The 21939-nt window shown below is 33.1% G+C and overlaps 1 protein-coding gene across 3 annotated transcripts in view; it reads left to right on the top strand.

Moving 5' to 3' along the window:
• Positions 1-20801: 20801 nt before the first annotated feature.
• Positions 20802-21939, top strand: part of LOC118188760 (uncharacterized) — a 44219-nt gene continuing 43081 nt past the window's right edge. For 2 of the 3 annotated variants that reach the window (XM_085810021.1, XM_085810019.1), the window contains exon 1: positions 20908-21069. The gene's annotated coding sequence lies outside the window, so the exon portion shown is untranslated. The other variant, XM_085810020.1, reaches the window with a different exon arrangement.

The raw sequence follows: 21939 nt of genomic DNA, 5'->3' as shown, positions 1-21939 counted from the left end.
CTAGGACAATTATTTCTAATAGTATCGTTTTGAAGTGTTATATTTATTTTAATTCAATCTCGGCGATCTAAGTGCTGTCCGCGATTGTTCTGTCGTTGTCATCAACAACAATACGCGAGTAGCTAACGGTATTTGATTTTTAACTCTTGTCCTCCAATAGTTGCTTTTTACTGTATTAATATTTTGTGTTTAACTACTCTGGATTACATTTGTATCATGCTACACTATATTTTTAATTATGTTTTATTTTGAATGTTTAATTACTGTGTTATGTGGTACACTAATTAATTAACGTGTGGCTTCTCTGTGCTATTTACTGTATCAGTCGCTTTTCCTAATTCAAATGACTGATTATACGTTGTTGTTATCAATATTTTAATATTACTTATTACTGGACTGTACCATGACGTTTAATTAACTTTTTGTTAATTAGCAATTCATAATTTAAATTATATTGCTCGGAGTTCTCTCAGATGTTATTCTATCCATCTTAGTCTAAGTCCAATATGTCTTTACAGAGGAAAAATTCCCGATTCGAGCTTCGACCTTCGAAATGGTAGGGTGCCTTTTTCTGCTGCTCCCTGCGAACGACGGATATACTGGTTTCGTGCTTGAGTGACTCTCGTCTCGTGGCTTCCAGTAAACCCAGGGATAAATAGAAGGGCTAGGTCATTTCTTTGTTCGACTCCTCGCCGACGCGAGCCTCATGGAGGGGATGAATTGGAAGTAATCTGACGTGTCTGTGTTGCACCTGCTCTGATTTCGCGCGTTTAAAACTGTACTTTCATTCACTTGCGAAACTATTTTCTGGAGGTCGCATATCCCAAATTAATTTTAATCATACATATTTGTTTTCTAATAATGCAAATATTTAATAATTTGTATATATATAGATATAGTTTTAGTCAGCTTTCCTTTTAAATTCTATATTTAAAGTATCCTTTATGTAATATGGCTTCTTGTGCTGTAGCAACGTGCCGTAACGCTTATAGAAATACGAAAGGAAGAGATATTGTATTTCATGCTTTCCCAAAGGACAATTTGCTTTTGACGAAAGAATGGATACATGAATGTCGAAGACAGGATTCTATTAATGTGAAAAACGCAAGAATTTGTGGCGAACATTTTCTGTGCAGTGATTATGAAGATGACATAAGAAATCGCTTGCTTGGACTGCCGCAAAAGAAACTGTTGAAATGCAATACTGTGCAGAAAGTAAATTTATCGTATGCAATAAACGAAACAACACCAAGAAATCGGAGACATTTGAAAAGAAAAGTAATGCAGAGTGGTTTTGAAAAACTACATGAATTAATACCAAAGAAAATTTATTTTGAAGCTGAGAACGAAATTGAAGCTGACAATAATAAATCAAATGTCAATGATTTTGAAATAAAATTCACAAGTGACAATGTCCTAAGTGACAATATCCCTGAATGCCCTAAGTGTAAAGATAAACAAGAATGTATTGATAATTTGAAGAACAAAATAATATCCTTAGAAAATTGTAATAAAATATTGAAAAATAGAGAAAAGAAAAATTTTAGAATGTTTGCTGAGCGACAAAGAATGTGGACGACATCTATAAAGAAATTTGTATCGGAAATTTAGAAATTAAAATCCCAAACAGCGAAATTTAGGAAAAAATAGCACGGAGAATTAGGAAAAACGGTCTAAAGCATATTTTTACAAAGACGCAGATTAACGCATTGCTAGAAAAGAAGGAAAAAATCAGGTGGACTAGTGAAGATATTTCACGTTGCATTGTCATAAGAGCTCTGTCATCTATAAGGAACGTTTTTGGTAAGAAAAAATAGGAATTCCTTTACCTAGCACTAACATATTAAGGAGATGGTGCGCTAAATTTTCATGTAGTTCAAGAATTCAGAGTGATGTTCTTCCTGTAATGAAGGAACGATGCGAATATTTAAACTCTGTAGAAAAAATATGCGTTCTCGGTTTCGACGAAATGCATATAGATTCTAAACTTAGCTATGACTCTAAACTGGACCAAATTCTCGGTCCTTTTTCAAAAAGTGCAGTTTGGTTTAATCAGAGGTCTCATTTCGCAGTGGAAACAACCAATATTTTTTGATTTTAACACTCGAATGAAAAAGACATATTCAATCATCTGGGCCCACCAGCGGCCGGGTGGAAAAGTCGCTGAACACTGGTAGTTCGGTCCGAGGTTCAAATCCCGCGAACGGGCTGGCTGCATGGGCGTTTTCGTGGTTTTCCCCATGTGTAACGTGTATACGAGCCAGTTTCCCTTAGAAAGTCCTCCACGAGGGCATCCCTTCCCTTAGGCAGATAGCCCTCGAGGCTTTGCCATAATCACACACGCAAACACAATCATCTGGAGTAGAAGGGAAAGCAATAGTGTCTGATTTAGGATGATCTAGTACTTTGTGGAAAGAGTTACAGATTTCGATTAATAGTTCTGTTTCCAAATACAGTATTGCAAACGAAAAAAAATATGGGTTTTTGCAGATTTAGCGCACTGCTTCAAATTACTGAGAAACCGCTTTTTCTTATGGCTTCCACTTTTTCCTATGGAACCTTCTCCTATATCTTGGGAATTAGAATTGAATTCCGCCAGACAATTTTCGACCGCCGAAAAAGAAGCATTAACATATGTTGCAGGTTATATTGCCTACCGTGTGCGAAACAAAGACCCATCATTGGGAACAATATCTAAAAATAGTGCTGATGAACCAATATTTTAATTCAGAATGGATTAAATTATTCATTCTTAATTAAAATATTGGACTTATTAATAGATTGGAGGTTTGACTACACCTTCCCATTCATAGATGAATACAGTTTACGAGTTCGAAAATATATTTTGTGCAGTTCATGGTACAGGTTACTATAAAGGGAAGCATGTAATTGGCTCTTTAATTAATAAACTGGAGAAACATTATCCTGAAGTTAACAGAGAAGCAATTCGTTTATTTTGCAGAGGTAGTTGCATTGTGACTATACAAGAAAGCATATATAATATGTTTTGATTTGAAGTATTTATAGATGACATTTTAGAAGTTAATAGCGTAAAGCATATTTCAAATGAGAACTAATTTTGTTAAGTTATTGTTAAAGTTATTTTTATTGTATCCTGTGTTATTATTGATTCGATGTTGTGCTAGCTTAGCATTCTAGATAAAATATAATAATATAAAATTAAAGTAATTGACATAAGAAGACCTGCCTCCTTAACCCCCACTTTTGAAAAATTAAATAATTTTTTTTTAGGTACTGTGAGTAAAGTTGTTTTGTCTAAATTAAAATAACAATCTTACATGCATTTATTTAAATGTAATATTGATGTAAGCCTAAGTTACAAAATTATTAAAAAATATATATGTTATTATATTGAATCGGGAAATATACCAATGTAAAATTTACAATTAGGCTGAAACTCAGATTAGCAGAAATTTTGAAAACTATGCCAATTTAAGGTTGCTTTTTAATTAATTTTAAAAAGCTGTTATTATAGTTATCTTAGAAGCAGTAGTAGAGTTCTTTTAATTAAATCTCAGATAAAGAAATGATTAGAAATAAACAGGCATTTAAAAAAACAATCCCCGCAAATTAAAATAAAGGAACTTTATGTTAAGAGTAGCGTATTTTATTTGTTATTTTAAAATTTGTTAAATTAAATTTTTTAATGTTCAGTGTAAAACGCATACTACAGTAACATTGTCTCTTCTAAGTGATAACTGTCTTTCACACACAGCTCATTTTAAACGCTGATTCTTCAAATTTAAAACACTAATTTCTATGTTGTCAACTGCATCTCCGCGTTCAGTGTCATTATGGCTACGTCATCACTCCCCGCTGCCTGTTTCAGGGGAAAAAGCTCTATGACCTAGCCCTTCTCTTTTAAGTCCTGCAGTAAACCTACTTCAGATTACCTTACGATGAGCGGCGTCGGTTCGTCCTCGCCTGTGAATAAGAATTATACCCTTTTGGATAATGCAGTGGATAAACCCTCAACCTCGGCTGATGTTATTGTTCTGGATGCAAATAGTGGTCTGGATATTAAGGACATTAAAAACTTGTGGATACTGCATATGGAGTTAACTATGGTGATCTGCTTTGAAAAAATTCACATGATCATGGGGATCTGATTCATCTTATCTAGCTAAAAGAACGGATTACTAAAGACATTGATGGTGAAATAGCCTTCTTCCAACGAACGAAACAAGACTTCAAAGGCACCCACTAAATCTTATTTTACAAGCAGAGGCGAATTTCTTAAGGTGCTTCCTAAGACTGACTCTGATCATAGAACAATTTAGCATTATTTGAATGAACGTGTAATAAACCATTGTGTCATCACATCTAAAATAGAACGACCTATTAAAGTCGTATGTAAGGGATTTTCTGATGATACTCAATTAGATGAAATTGAAGATGAGTTCAAAGCATTGGGGTTTAAGGTAAAGAAAGTGGCAATTATGATTCGGCTAAAAACAAAGGCCCCAATGCCCATGCATTACGTTGAAATTATGAATGAACCGGGTGTAGAAAGGATATACGACATAGTAAATATTATGTATCTTGATGTAGGAATTGTACCCTTTAAAGTTAAAGGGGGAGTAGTACAGTGCCACAATTTTCAGCACTTTAACCATTCTTCCGAAGTCTGAAAGCTCAAACCTAGATGCGTTAAATGCGCTGGACCGCATAAAACGGAGAGTTGTACAGCCAAACATCTGAATACCGTAAAGTGCTGCAATTGTGGCCATATAGGACATACAGTCAACTATCGTGGATGCCTGAAATTTCCTTCGAGAAATGTACCTAACAATCCTAGTAATGTTCAGATAAGAAAACCTAAAGTAAATGTTAATGTAAATAATTCTAAAATTATCCCTGGAATATCTTATGCTAATGCTATGAAAAATCAAGTTCCTACTAATGTTCCAATCAAAAATGTTCTGAATGAAAATAATCATGTTGTTAAAAATAGTTTTAGTGCTAAAAATAGTTCTAAGCACAATGAATCTATGTTGGAGCCATTATTAGAAATATTTAAAGATATTAAAAAATTGTTTTGGGAATTAAAATGTATGTTTAATGGTATTTTACAGTTACAAATAATTGGAAAAAATTTCTTCTCGTCCACCCGAGTTACAGGAGACAAAAAATATAATTGATAAACTGTTTGTACTTTTTTCAATTTTCGAGGATATTTTCAGTTCCAATGTAAATAATAATCATGATTAATTCGTACAATAATTTGAATATCATTACATGGAATGCTGATGGATTATCTCGAAAGATTAATGAACTTCGGGACCTTATAAATGAGTACTCCTCCGATATCATGTTCATACAGAAGCATAAGCATAGCCCTAATCATCCTATTTATGTAAGCAATTACAATATTTATAGGTCTTTCATCTTTACTACGAACAGCAGAAATCATGCGGGTGGTACAGCTGTCCTTACCAAACGTTGCATTCCTCACTACTCTGTTACAATTCCACAGCTTTTTAGCCGTTGAAACCGTAGCAGTTACACTCACAACAAACACTTTTTTGACATACACATTTATTTCCACCTATGTTTAATCAAATCGGAACCCAACAAATATACGATCCGATTAGGGTACTTTACTCATACTACGGTCCGAGGTTCGAATCCCGCGAACGGGCTGGCTGTATGGGCGTTTTCGTGGTTTTCCCCATGTGTAACGTGTATACGAGCCAGTTTCCCTTAGAAAGTCCTCCACGAAGGCATCCCTCCTCTTAGGCAGATAGCCCTCGAGGCTTTGCCATACTCACACACACACACACTTTACTCATACTTAGAAACCGTATTAGTATGAGTGGTGACCTTAAAGTTAGACATCGCGCGTGGAACTGTTGCAACTCAAACAGCAACGGACGTGTGTAATTTATGATTTAGCCAACGGCTGCATTACGCATAGCAGCCCCTCCAAACTCCAGCACGATATGGTCCTGGGTCTTCAGGAAATATCGATTTCTCCCTGCTCAGAAATATCAGTGATCCACTGGATGTTTCTGTGATGGAGGAGCTCTTCTCTGACCATAATCTGGCCAGAGTTCTCCTGGACATCAGCTATTATGCCACACCAGTCAAAAGAATCATTGTTATTGACTGGTCTAAGTTTGCCAAAGCTCTAAACAACATACATTACAAACTTCCAACAGTACATAATGAGAGCGAAGTTGATAGTTTGGTTAAGGACTTTACGGATTCTGTATTGCATACCCACAGAATGCCTGCAAAATTATCAAAATTTCCAAACACAAAAGAAATATGGAACTTAAATATCTAATCAAAAGACGAAATGCTGCAAATACTAAACCAAAGCACCATATTTCCTACTGACAAGCAACTGCTCAATAGATTGAATGATGCCGTAAGGTGTCTAATAAATTTCAGTCACAACAAAACTGGACTAATTATCTAAGTCTGCTTTCCATCTGAAGAGCATGCTCTAGATATAGGAAATGCTACAGTAATATTCCGCCCCTTAAAGGACCTGACAGACTCCATTGCACCGAAACTGAGAAAACAGAACTCTTAGCTTCGCATCTGGAATCTCAGTTTTGCATAAACAACATGGAAGACAAAACAATAGAATAGATTATCTCTGACTTTCATAACAATTATACGACAAACCCACTCACTAACAACATCGTTCCAGGCGACCGTCTGAAGTTCTTGCCTATGTTAAGAATTTAAAGAACAACAAGAGTCCCGGTATTAGCCAAATCGAGATAACTTAGTAGATTAAACTATCCCTAGAAAATCCTAGAAAAATTCTAAAACTGTATTAAACGAAACCTATTAAATTTTAAAAACATGATGTAAATGTTAAGACGATCCTATACTTTTTTTGAAAAAAAAAATATCTAAAGTGAACTTATCAATCATGTTATAATTTTATAATATACTTTAGAATACTCATATTTTCATGCTCCTGACCAACTTCTCAAGGTGTTATAATCTGAAACATTAAAAACAATCCAAGAGAGCAGAATCACATTTCGTTCCGCATGATCTTTTGAAAAATCAATAAACAGTAAAAGGAAAATAAAAAATCAATATATAATATATATATGTCATAATAAGAGCACAAGGAAATGCCGGAGCAGTGTCGACGCGTGCTTAGATCCATATTGAAGAAGAATTTTGATTGCGTAGTATTTAAGGAACTTGGCAGTCGAAGCAGTTTTAATTCCATTTTTATTTCCAACTGATATTTGTGGCCACAATCACTTGGCACTCTAGTCGGGCCTTTCCACACAGGATTTACATTTTTATATATTGTTAAGATAGAAAGCAAGCCAGCGAAATTACATCTTAGCAGAGTAAAGAGCAAAGCTGAAGTGCGTAGTTATGAAAGATGGAAGCACGCGAAGAGAAAAGTTTTGGTTTACAATTCGGTGATTGGTCGTCAAGAGGCATCTGGTATTAACGGTTACGTAAGATCGCATGATTAATTTGAATGACGCAATGCAGATAAGTTATTACGATTTTAGAATAGAGAGGAAGAATTAATCTTTATAGTTATATTATAATTCTGATTCATACATTTTTATCTTACATATATATATATAAGATCAAAATATGTAAATCAAAATTATAATTTAATCTAACGGTAACCTCTTACTTCTCCCTCTCTGTCCTAAAAATTGTAATAACTCGTTTGGACTGCTTCATTTCTAGACCACTTCATCTTGCATGGCGTACGCAGCGCTCATGACACAGTTATTTCGGAACCTAAACTCTAAGAACTGAAACCTTTCTAATTAAGAAAATATTTCTCTTAACAGACTGCCAGACTCGATAAATGCGCAGTTAGCTTGTAGCTCTGTTACCGCTCGGACGCCATTTCATTTCGCTTGTGTTTTATCGTACTGCTAACTACGCCGTTATTTAAAATGTGAATCTCTATATAAAATTCTGGTGTGCCTATTGAGCCATGATCATGTGCAGTGAAAAATATAGTTTCGATAATTAGTTCGTGCCCGGCAATAAGGATTATGCTCAATTCGGTTACGTCTGTCTATAAGGTCTCTCTTTTGAGTGCCATCTTTCTAATTATGCAGCGGTCTCTCCAACTCTTCATCACACACACATATTCTAATATATATGTGGGTTCTGGTCTTGGGCAATCACAATTCAATAACACATTTAATGAAACTTTAATACATATATAACAATGTTCATCTAGTAATACATATAAAACTTCTTAATATGACATCGTTCATCTATTAACACAACCCCGTTGATCTCTCTTTCATAAAAACAAAAGTGGCGAGAATTCCATCAAAATCACTCGCGCGGCAAACAGTTAAAAATCAAACGACGCGCGAGAAAAATATTAAGCTATGGAGTTAAAATCGCACATTCGGCTTTCCTGCTATGCGTCGGCCTCGACTACATTATTCTACTCTTGATATCGTAAATCATTGGTCATCTTATAAGATCTAGCCTTTTTAGGCAACATAAAATAATCTAGATCTTACAATGAACCTGACGAATTCTTGCCCAGGCATGTAGTAATGACAGCACAAAAGAAGTGTGAAAAATAACCCTTTGTTATTTTCACCATTCGTTTGTTTTCTTCTGTTGATATTTTTTTAACTAATAACAGAAAAGGCACTATTTGACCAGGCAAATCACCGACAACTTGCGGTGAAACTTAAATGTTATAACATAAATTAATTCAAGTCTAAATGGAATAGTGCTGGATTAGCACGTCAAGTTACGGCTAAACTTAGGTTGATTGAACAAACCTAACAAGCGTGACAATTATTCGAATGGCCAAGGGACGTATTTGCATAACAGCAAGATCAGCAACGAAACGTGCACTGGTTAGCGAAAACACGCTCTGAATTACTTCCGTTCCGTTCCGTTTGCCGTTGTCGCCGCGTTTAGCTTGGAAAGCTGCAATCCATATATCAGCTACCTTCGTTTGGTTGCTTCATGTAGCGATGCAGGGAGAGAAATGCCTAAGTGAGTCCTAGAGACAACATATACATAAAAATACAAATTCTTCTCACAAACTGGATGACTATATTCATAATATTTGCAACCATTTGCTTTGCATTAAATGAGTGATGAAGAGGAAGTCAAATTCATGCTATGTACACATATTTAGTTGAGATTTTGGACACAGCCGACGCGAAAGCACATTTAAGCTTTATGTAGGAACATTTTGGTTATCTTTGAGCATAAAAGCCCCAAAAGGGCGAAGATAGTGGTCCTCTTGAAGAATCTCGGAGCTGAAAAATTCAAAGTGGTTCATTATATTACATTCTTTTGCTTAATGATAGAAGCGTTCATTCAGCTTTCTGAGAAACTTCGCCAACGGTTCGATCTTAAGGTCATCATGAAGACATTTATTACGTACATAGAAATGGGTATTTGTAATAATGCGAAGATATCTGCTTTGCACCATTTGAAGCTTTTTAAGATCCTTATTGGATATAGTTGTCCATGCCGGCGAAGCGTAAGTCATGACTAGTCTGATAACGGTGAGGTAAATAAGTCTCTTTTTGTTCAGGGCCAGTGAAGCGTATTTCCCAATAATTGGTATATTTGATGATTTTTAAGTGCCTGTCACGCACATTATAAACATGATGTGTCCAAGTAAGGCGATCATTAAATAAAACATCAAAATATTTGACCAGGCAAACCACCGGAACAGTTTCGTTGAATAAAGTAAGTTGGTTTTTGATCGAAACGTTCCTTTTGCGCTTCCGAATGATCAAGAGCTGTGACTTTGAGGAATTAATTTGGATTTTCCATTGTGCACACTATTGTTCAATCGAAAGAATAAGATCTTGAAGTTTTTTGACTGTGTGATTTACATTTGCAGATTTCACAGCTAACGCGGTGTCATCTGCATAGCAAGAGAAAATAGAGTTGTTCTATGGCATTTCTGCAGCATAAAATAAATAAAATATCGGTCCTAGGACCGAGCTTTGAGGAATACCACTACGAATATTCCTTTTGTAGGAGTCAACACCATTAACACAAATATAAAAAAAGTTCTGTTCGTGATGAAAGAATGCATCGTAAGTAATCGAAGTGACAAGAAATCAATTTTGAGATAAGTACCTCATGCCAGACGCGGTCGAAAGCTTTCGCCACGTCTAGTATGAGGAGAGCAACACACTGTTTATTACGGAGGCCTGAGCCAGCAAAATCCGTAATCCGTGCTAATGGCCTGGTCGTCGAGAGTCAAATTGTTCAGGCGGTAGTAAATTAAGATAAGCCTGAATAACCTTCAATATTCACCAGTTTAAATACTCACTTCACTTAACTTTAAATTTGCATCCTGGGAAGGAAAGGCGAAGGGAAGTAGAGGAGTTCTGGAAAGATAACAAAAATTTTAATAATATGCTTATTTTAACTAAAGGAAACTCTATAATATTATACCATCGTTGTCTTCGGTAAAACGAACTATCATTATGAATAATGAATAAACTGAAACCTGAAAAGAAACAGGAAGCGAGAGGGGGAGATTGCATGCTAAGGACAATATTGCAAGAAAATATCTTAATTGTCCTTCATCTTTGTAACAATAGCATCGTCAATAGTCCCTTCTATTTTTCAAACGTCTTCATCTACAAAGAAAATATCTTCATTCTTTAACACCTTTGAAAAAGTTCATTTCATCTTAAAAATAACATTAACTGAAATAAAAGTCATTATTGGGTGAAAAATCACAGTTCGGTTATCAGTTGTATCACTCCAAGTTTAAATGTCATAATCAGTATTATTCTATACATCTTCTGCTTGGGTCCATTGTTTTATGTATTCAGCGCATGTAGTTGTTTTTGTGGGTCCTCCATGATCTCCTTCTTTTACAACATCATAAGTGTCATTATTCTTTATTTTGATAATCTTATACTGGCCAAAATACTTTTATTTTAACTTAAAGTTTGATCCAAATTGCATTCTTTTGATTGCTACTAAATCAATAATCTCATAACATTTTGGAGAACGTCTTCGAAGGTTATCTGTTTTCTTATTTTCTTCCTGCACCTTAAATATTTGTTTCTTCGCATCTTTTCGAAGTTATTCTCGGTAAGTTTCAAAATTATTTTGAATTACTGCGTCACTTATTTCTTTAAGTATACTATTTTCTTTTCCAGAAGTATAATCAGTATCTGCTCGAAAAGTAGAACCATTCTGTTTGCCAATTCCAGGTATAAAATTAAGAACTGATTTTGCTTTGGGAGACCTTGTCCTAGGTTTAATTGATAAGTTGATGTCACACTAGATAGTGTTGAAACAGCAGCAGCATCCCACAGTCTCCATAGTATTCCCAATCATTACCATTAAGAATTCCTCGTAACTGACGAAATTTTTCATCAGTGATACACATTTTTCTTTCCAGTTCTGCTTGTTTAGCAGACAGTCACTTCTCTATCATTTTTATCAAGCGATCTTCTTGTAAAGCTAGCTTTATTTATTATTTTTTTCTTTCATTTTCATTTTAACATGTTGAACTTGTTTTTCTTGCTCAGAGAGTATTTTATTTTTGGTGCTCATCTGAAATTTTGCAGCTTCTACTTCATTCTTGACATCTGATAGTTGTTTCTGTAACAAAAGTTGTTCTGATACAAGATAGTTGTTCTGATACAAAAAATTTTCTTTGCAAACATCTAACTCGTCATTCACGAGCATTTTTGCCTGAGAGAAAAAATTACTCATGTATTTAGAAATATTATATGAAAATTCATATCATATCCATCAATTTATATCAATACATATAAATATATATTGCATAACATCTAAAAGTACCAAAAATGAGCCCTGTAAAGCACAGTACGTTTTTAAAAATTTATAGTTTAAATTAAGGATTTCCAGCCTTTTTCTTCATTAACCCCTTTGTGTTTTTCTTTTTAATATATAGCGTATTTGTATTCTTATTATTTTTAATTTTAGAAAAATAAACAAGATGCAAAATAAACTTGCAAAAGATGCAAAATCACAGATTTTAATTGCCCTAGAGTTTGATTTTAATGAACGTAATGGCTGCACTTAACCCATTCCCTGCCATGATACCCCATATGGAGATCGCTTACATTTGTATACATTGCGACGTCATGCTGCACCTGGGTGGTCCCTTACGGGTGGTCATGCTTTCCTGAAGATTGCAACTAAGGGTAGAAATTTTAAACAAACACGTGGACTCGGTTAGTTGAGCTCACGAGTTTATTTTTCTTGCTCTCTCGTTACTTTTCACGAGAAAAATAATACGGTTATTTTCAAAGCACAAAAAAGTTATTTAGGAACAATTATTTTTGTTGTACTGAATTTCACTTGATCATTGGTAAGTAATTAATGTATTTATATATTATTTATCCTCATACTATAATTTGGATGGGTACAATGAACCTAGATACATCGATCCCCTTTTGGGGATCATGGCTGATACTGACTAAAATTGTAAAAAAGCTGTTTTTCTTTTTTTTTTCCAAGAAATGTCGCGTAAAAGATATCTTTCTTTAAAAGAAATAGAAGAAATTGTAAATTCTGATGATTTTTTTTTTTTTTTTTTTTTCATCTGAAGATGACGACGATAGATATTGTTGAAATTCCACCAGAGCGTGTTGATGAGATTTCAGATAATGAGGACATGGATGACAACGTAATTGATGATGAAGAACCACTTGATGTTCCCGGGTGTGTTGAAATTCACCGTGTGGCAGGATTTGAGGAAAATGTTTTAGTGAATGCAACTGAATCTTCAGCAAATGAAGTAACAAAAGGTACCGGCTTACCACCTGCTAAAAAGGGAAAAGAAGTATTGACTTCCAATTGGAAAAAGAAGCAGCCTTAGTACTCAAAACTATATGAAAATTCTGACGTCATAGAGACAAGGCGAAATGATGTCATTCGAAAACTCCGGGGAAAATCCCTGGTAGAGTGTTTTGAAATACTTTTTGATAATGAAACTGTCACCTATATTGTCCAGCAGTCTGTAATATATGCCATACAGAAAAACAATCATCAATTTCGGCTTTCTAATAACTGCCTAAAAACATTTATTGGAATACTTCTTTTCACTGGCTATCATTCACTTCTACAAGAACAATTATATCGGCGTGAAGATGAAGACATGAACATTCCGTGTGTTAGAGCATGCATGAGTCGGAATAGGTATCTCGAAATTAAACGGTACCTACATATCAGTGACAACTCCGATTTAGAAAGGATTCCACTAGGTGAACGTGATAACCTCTTAAAGATTCGCCCATTGATGAATGACAAATTTCAACAATTTGGGGTGTTTTCTGAAAGTCTGAGCATTGACGAACAAATGGTTCGTTACTATGGACATTACTACCGCAAACAATTTATACGTGGTAAGCCAGTGCGGTTTGAGTTCAAACAATGGGCTATCTGTTGTTCACAGACTGGATATTGTTATCAGACTCAAGTGTATGAAGGCAAATCAAAGAAATTAGGAGATGATGAAAGCATCAGTTGGCTTAGGACATCTGTTGTCCTTCAGATGGTATCTATTCTTCAGACACCAAATGTTCATAAAGTTTACTTCGACAATTTTTTCACAGGATTTTCTCTAATGAAACATTTGCAGGACATTGACGTTAGAGCAACAGGAACTGTTCGATTCAACAGAATGAACAAATGCCCTATTGCAACAGACAAAGAGATAAGGAAAAAAGAACGCGGGGCATATGACTACAGATTTGATTCCCGTAATGAAATTTTAGCTGTCACGTGGAATGACAACAGTTGTGTAAGGCTTCTGTCTAACCATGAAACTATCGAACCAATGTCAGAGGTGAAGCGATGGAGTAGAACAGAGAAGAAAGATATTCAAGTACCACAACCCAAACTGATATCAGAATATAACAAATGCATAGGTGGAGTAGACAAGATGGATTGAAATGTTCAAAAATACAGAATCAGAATAAGGGGGGGAAAATGGTATTTTCCTTTGCTTACTAATGCCATCGACGTAACACTAGTTAACCACCATGCACTGTATTGTATTTCAAATGATAAAATTCCATTTCTAGATTTTAGGAGGATGGTTGCTAGAGGAAATCTTGCTTTATCTTCAGAACTCTCAGATGCAAAAAAGAGTGGAAGGAATTTTTTTAACAAAGCATCAATTAATCGTGTTCCTACTGTTATCAGAACATCTGGTAATCATTATATTGAACGGACAGAAAATGGTAAACAAAGAAAATGTGCAGTGTGCAAAACAAATGCAAGAAAACAATGTGGAAAATGTAATGTTGGATTACACGTAGGCTGTTTTGAACGCTGGCATTCAAAGTAGATAGTATCAGCCATGATCCCCATTTGGGGATCGGACTTAAATTTAAAATTTCTGAAAAACCATTGACGCATTTATGAGAAAAACATGTTTTTCTTATTATTTAGATGTAAACTAACAGAAATAAAATAAAAATTGATGAAATAAAAATTTGGCAGTTAATGGGTTAATGTACTGAAATAATTTTTTAAATATTTGGCATAAAATTGCTTAATTCTTAAATCAGCTCATTCGGAAATAGTCAGCTTGTTTCTTGTTTTCCGTAGTAAGTTATTGACTTGACTAAAGCTTCTTCCCAGTGCGTAAGAGGAAGAAAAACTCTATAATATTGGTTTGGTAACATTTTTAATTTTGGGATATTTCTCTCGAATAATTTATAAATTACCAAACTTAGTGCACTCATTTTAAATATGGCTTAATTTATTTGTATAATAAAGTTTTATATCAATATGCAATTATCTTTTTTGTATATTTTATTTATTTGTATAATAAGGTTTAATATCAATATGCAATTACTTATCGTTTATTATTAATATATTTTTTACAGTCAGTGGAATCTTGATTTTGCTGATCAACTGTCATTGCATATTTGGATATCGAATCGTTGACCATCATAGAGACACTTTAAAAATTCATTAACGCAAATGAGAAACCCTGGTCTAAACTCTAACTAATAAAAATTACTTGAAAACATTTTTAATGTTAGAATTCATTTTAAATTGCTAAAGGTTTTGCACATCTCTTCATAAATCATTTTTATAAAAACATTTTAGTAATTTTTTATGTAAGATCAGCTTGAATTGGAATATGGTAAAGCACTTAAAATTCCTATTGCGAATAAAAGTATTTGTTGAAGACTTTTAAAACAGAAATTAGAAAGGACAAAATTGAGCCAGCCCATTTATTTGCCAGAAATATAATTAATGCTTAACTACCAATATTCCAAAGCATTAGCCATTCCACCATTTAAATTTACATCAGGAAATACTGCTAAAGATAAAACTTAAAATAATTGCCCAAGCTATTATACTTATGTCAGTATAAAATATGAAGAATGTATAATTAATTAAATTATTTACAGGTTTGAATGTTCTATTCATCAAACAATGAAACCAGTCTATACTGCTCATATGACAATTAATGCTTATATAATTTTTTAATTATATCCAAAGAATAAATTTTTTTCCCCATCAATGTTCTATCATATCCATCAATGTTCTGAGGTAATATCCGTATTTCATGGAACACTTAGACAAGGTCTGAATTCAGTTTGAGCAATTCCTAGAATTAGAATTTGTGCCTTCTGGATAGATTTTCATTCCTGAAATTATGTCTGATTCTTAATCCTATTATTACTGAATGATCTCTGGCATTAAATTCACAACCCTACGGTTTTTCTATCGTTGAATTTTCTTTGAATTTTCAATATTACCTTCAGTTCTAGTATGGGCAGAGACCTGTTGCAGTTACAGGATTTCTTCAATTAACAAATGATGTCAGATATTACTTTACTTCGTAGGCTGCTTTAGAAAGCTAAATGTTATTATTTATTTCCTTTATTGAAATGTGTTAGATAGAGATTTGAATAAGTTAACAGATGTAGATTGAGGCAATGTAAATTGCATCAATTTTCTTATGTGTTATTTTTACTTCTTTGTATGAAATAAAGATAATCACAAAAAATGTCAGGCGTCATATTTCAACAGAAATGTACCTTTTGATAATTCTTTTACATATGGACAGAAAAAAAGAATTTTTTTCATAACACAAAAGGAAATTTTTCATGACGTGCATGTACATACATATCTGGCATAGCTAAAAAATTATTGGCCGTAGTACATTAAAATTCTGTATATGAGACTGCTATAACATCTAGTTGTACACATCTTTCTTACTGCAATTGGTAAAACTGAAATTGCACCTGAGGTGGATATATATATACTGAATACACCATAACACATATATTGAATACACCATAACAGATAATATATATACATATAAGTATATATATTTTAAAAAATTTTGCAGAGGCAATAAGGAAAATATGCTATCCAGACTAGAGGATATTATGTTATAAATACGAACAAAGAAAGAATTGGAATTCGGCACTGAGACTCAGATTTTGGATTTAATTTGTTTTTTTCTGGCGAGTTCCATTTTTTTAATCATATGGCCGGCTTGTGCTGGCTAGGAGGATCGGGGGCTGTGCCCTTACAATAATAATAATAATATATATATATATACTGAAAGTATACATACCTACCTGTTACCTGACTTAAAAGTACCTCTCCAGTTTTTATTTTCACAATCGTTGGTCATAGTAATAAACTTCCAATGACAGAAGTGTATATGACAAAAATATTCATGTTTTAGCAATGTTAAACTAAAAAATTAATTTTCAACAAATAAAGAAATCTAACTACACACATAATAACATTTTTTGCATGTAGTTAATCTAACAATATTTAACATCAATTTACTGTTCTAAATAGCTAACAATATTTAATAGCAATTTATTGTTGCAACAAAAAGTGTATATAATTAAATAGGACAAATTAAACAATGTGTACAAGGGAATGATGTGCTGTCCAAATCAGATTTTTTAATTTGGTGACATGAACTGCATCCCATTTCATAAGTGCATGCCAATTTAATAATTATTCACTATTACATCATTACATTCCCTAATGAGATTCCTATATCAACGAGTTTCATAATTTTGATGTTTCAGTAAGAATGAAAATAAAATGTGAAGAAGATACATACATACTATACACATACACAAACAGAAATGAGGAAATACCCTCCAGTCTGGATAGCATATGTTTTCACAAAAACAGAAGTCATGCTTCATGTCCTTGTTTAAAATATTATTTAATTTCTAGAATATTTTAGCCAAATAAAATGTAAAAAATATATTGAATTTTTTGATATTGTAAGGCAAAGCTTCTGAAAACCTTTGGCCCTGGTGATCCTAATTACTCGAGCAAACATTTACAAACCTGAGTACAGAGCTATATATAAATTAGGAAAATGAATTAAACATCTGGGGATGTTAATTTTTTTTTTAAATGTATTTCATAGTACAAACAAGTCTAATTTTATCATATATTAAAGGCAAAGTCAAATATTCATATTAATGGGTTACAACTGATTAAAAATTAACAATTAAAAAAATTAAATTAAATTAAATTAATTAAAAAAATAGAAAGCAATAATATTGATTATTTGGTATAAGTTCTTTCTGTTATGGAGAGCACAATGCATACTTATAGTCCACAAAGAAAGATGATCAGATTGAACATTTCGATAATATATATTTACATTTAAAATGTTATTGAAATGGTCTCAAAATCATCCTAAGAATATGTTAATACCCTCTGTACTTGTATCTGACACTGAATTTAAGAACAATTTTAAATGAGATTGTCATTAAATTATACCAGTAAAAAATAAAATAGAAATTATTTGTGTGTAAAACAGCCTTATTTTAAATGATTTATTTGGCTTCTAAATGCTGTATTTCATAAAATGTTTTCAGTTAAGTACATGTCTTTCAAATTTGAGTGATTATATTCTGATCTCAAAATTAGTTATTAGTCTGGGCTGTTCACTTAATAAGATTAAAAACTATAGTTTTATATGATAAAGATATTGTATATATATATTTTTATTATGATAAGAGTGTATGTATTTTGTGTATATATTTAGTTATGTTTGTATTTATACGATAAGAATATTTTGTGTAAAGATTAAGAACTATAGTTTATGTGATAAAAGTACTGTTTGTGATAACAGTTATGTATGCATTATCGTAGTAAATGAAGAAATCAAGAAAAGTATCTCATGTACATTTCATATATTCATTTAATTAAATTTGTGTTATTATAATTAGATTTATATTATTTGTCTAAGTTTCTGAAAGTACTCCGAACCCAGAGAAAAGCTTACAGTATATATATATTGAAGTACATATACGAAACTAAGCAGTTCAAAGGTTCACTTTTGGAATAATTTATTAATATTTCGTAAATGATTAAAATGGCTTACAAATGATAATATATATAATAATATAATTAATAAATCAATAATATAATTAATAATTCAATAATATAATTAATATAATTATCATGATGAATGAAAACTGGCAAAGCGTTCGGAAGAAAAATGGTGTACAGACTTATTCTTTGCAAACCACCGGTCCAACCAGCATCAATAAAAAGAAACTGAAAGGAAAGGTATAAATTTATCATAAAGCAGCAGTTAACACTTTTAAAATCTTGAATACAATAAGGAGGTTGTTATTGTATCTTAATTACAATGAGGAAGTTTATTTATCAAGACTTTATTTATGATTAATGAAGAAGTTTATTTATGGTTCACACGTAAACGCACTGTCATTTTGAAATAAATGTTTTAGATAATCTTTAAATACTACTGGAAGATTTCTCAAATAGTTTGTTTTCAAATTCCATATTCATTTTATTTGGATGAATAGTAGCCGATTTATTATAATTTCCAGCTTTTCAAACGCAAAAATACGGCTTACTTGCACTTAATTTCTCACATCAATCACGCTTCACATCCCAGATTTTGATAATGTAATACGAACCTGGCGGGAAAAGGAGACTCTTTTGGCGCAATCTATGGCGAAATTTCGTACAGGGGAAAGCAAGGATCAAGTTTGTATTTAATGTGACCGATACATCTGCCGAAGCCCAAGATCTCCTTTCCCTCTCAAGACATACCTCAAAGCAAGAAACGGGGGCTCGGGAAGTACCGTCTGTTCAGAGTAGTTACGAGGAAGGAACCATATAATTATAAGCAACTATTGTTCTAGGTTATTGCTAACTTTCAAGAAGTCTTTCTGCACCGATGGGCAAAAAATCAAGTTTAGGTGAGAAGGAAAGGTACATAGAAAGGGGGGCAAATAAGCATTTCAGAGGAGAGTAAAAAGGAACTTATATTTTATACGAGCTGCAAAGGTCAGGAAGAAAAAATGGACAAAAAAATTAAAATACATTGCCCAAAAGTAATAGCGAGAGAGTGAGAGAAAGAAAGGGCTTATAGAAAGAAAAAGAAAAGAGGTAGAAAAAATCCTAAAATACGGTTGAGGCTATGAGTGTAGTCAAAAGGGAAGGAAACTGTGTTTTTTTACAATAAATGGTGTCTCCCAAGTGGGTGTAATAAATGTGTTTGGTAGAGCTGAATAGATGATGTGTTGGGGGGAAAATAAAGAAAAAGTAAAAATTGGAGGTCCAGTTGCATTACCGTTTAAGTCTAGATGAGAAGCCAACTTATGCAAAGACAGAAGCTCTGCTACGATTTTGCCTCCATCTTTTGAGATCGCAGCGCCGTCATGGATAACGGAGTGTATATGTCTGAAACGGAGAAACCTCTGAATCTGAAATGTAACGCTAAGTAATTAAGTGTAATTGAGTTAACTATGAGCGTCGGCAAGACAAAAAATAAGATAAAATAATGTACGAAATAATAATTGCATACATATAAATAGGTAAAAATAATATAATAGGTGAATTTACTTAAATTAAAATTTATAGATACCCTAGCATAATTTTATACACAAGCATAATTTTATATAAAAGTATTATAACATTTAGGAAATTACATTTTATATCAACTAAAATTTAATTTAAGAAGTTAGCCTTATGATATAAAAGTGACGTAGTATAAATACATATATCAAATACAGGATAAATAAATATCGTTTCCATGGGTAATAGGACTATAGTAACGGAATTAAGCATAATTTTGAGTACTTCTTGAAAGACAAGGCATGCTAATATAAAAGAAAACCTTACGGATAAATAGGAGTGCTACAAACTGTTCATTTCGGGATCGCCGTTCATCATATGAAGAAGTCCAGGCTAAATTAACCAACGACTTCATATAACAGTATATTATCTCGTTGAAATTAACATGTTGCCTCCTGAATCGTTGAAGCTGTTTCAGCGCTTTTGTGTTGCAGCACACAATAACCTATATGTCAGTCTAAAAAAACCCTTTTTTTTTGTAATAATATCAACTAGTTGTACAAATGAAGGAAGGGAGCTAAGATAGAAAAAGGAGCAACTTCAGAGCTGCGTTATTGGTATAACAAGAGATACGAACGCGTAAAAGACCCCGCCCATCAAAAGGTAGCCACGCCTTCATTGAAAAAATAAAGAAATTAACATGAGCAAGTGAGACTAAAAACAAAGCAGGCTCTTGCCGCAAAAGCATAAACAGGGGATCTTCACCTAAGGGCAATGTCAGCAAGCACCAATTTTTTTTAATTGCGGTGAATTGAGGTGTTTTGGACTATTCGGCCTGACGGCCTTTACTCAAAAGAAATTGAGCCTACTCATTCCTACCAAGAAGGTTAAAGACTCCTACAGTCCTCCAACGGTCGTATTTGATGAGTCTTTTTGTGTCATGGAAATAATCTAATAGTCTGCCTCATTATTATCGAGCATTTTGTTATCATTATTATCGAGCATTTTGTTATCATTATATTAGGTACGTTTTTAAGTTTGGCAACATTGATTAGGGTTAAGTGAGGGGACTAGGCGTGTTATCATCTGCTACAGGCAAGTAAACAGTCGAAATATTAAAGTATCATTAAGGGCGAGTTGTTGTATGAAGTGACGCTGTAGTCTTAAGTGTTTTGATATTACGCGAATTAGAAATTTTTCTCGTATTGTTAAATCGCGAAACGGAGGTATTTCGTCGTTAATCAAACACCACTGTTATAGAGAGTAAGTGGAGGTGATCCATTGGTGAAGAATACATTTTATGTATTAAATCTTTTTAAAAATTTATAGTTTGGTAGATTTTCGTTTCTTTCGATTTGGTGCATATTCACTCATAGTTTCAGTTTTGGTTACTAGCATACATCTTTAACATATTTGAACTGTTTAAAATGAATGTGATAAAGTTAATTTAGAATTAACTCTTAAGTGATTTTGAGCTAGAGGCAGTTATAAAAGTCCAATTTCTCATGCTTAAATTTAAAATTGTCGCTCATATTTATAACCCAGTAGGATTTGTCAAAAGAATCTTATGATTTTCTGCTGGTTTCTGATTGCATGTGAATATGAAGAACGATGTATTGGCTCCATGTATGGTGATTTGTTGTAAATTATCGTGTTGCCTTAATTAAATTCTGTTCGGAAGTAAATTTTAGAAGAGAAAATTTCTTTATGTCATCATTATTTATAACAGGTCTGTTTTGTTAACTGAGTTTTATATTAATGTGTTGTTTGTTTTTTAAATATTACCCTTGTTGTTCTGGATAATGTGGGAACAGCTGCCCAATTCTATGCTGTGCTCAACTTCAGGATATGATCCTGAGTGAAAATGTCTTGTGTTATGTTAAATATACCTGAATTTTGTAAATACATTTGACATGAATTTTTTTTAGTGCTGCTTCATGTAGCAGCGAAGAGATTTTCGTGGGATATGATTCTGCTAACATATCCCATGGAACTTGCAAGGCTCACAAAAAGACTTGTTTGTGGAAACAATTCTTTATTTCTTTTCCAATTACATTTCATATTTGCACAGTGGACACACACAAAAAGGAGGGATATTATATGTATAAGAATCAAAGGTTAATCTTCGGATTA

This window comes from Stegodyphus dumicola, chromosome X2, assembly GCF_044657685.1.
Source record: "Stegodyphus dumicola isolate Sdum_Otavi_A_Nest chromosome X2, ASM4465768v1".
NCBI lineage: Eukaryota > Metazoa > Arthropoda > Arachnida > Araneae > Eresidae > Stegodyphus > Stegodyphus dumicola.
Note: the sequence above shows the minus strand (reverse complement) of the source record. Positions and strands in the feature narration are given on the sequence as shown.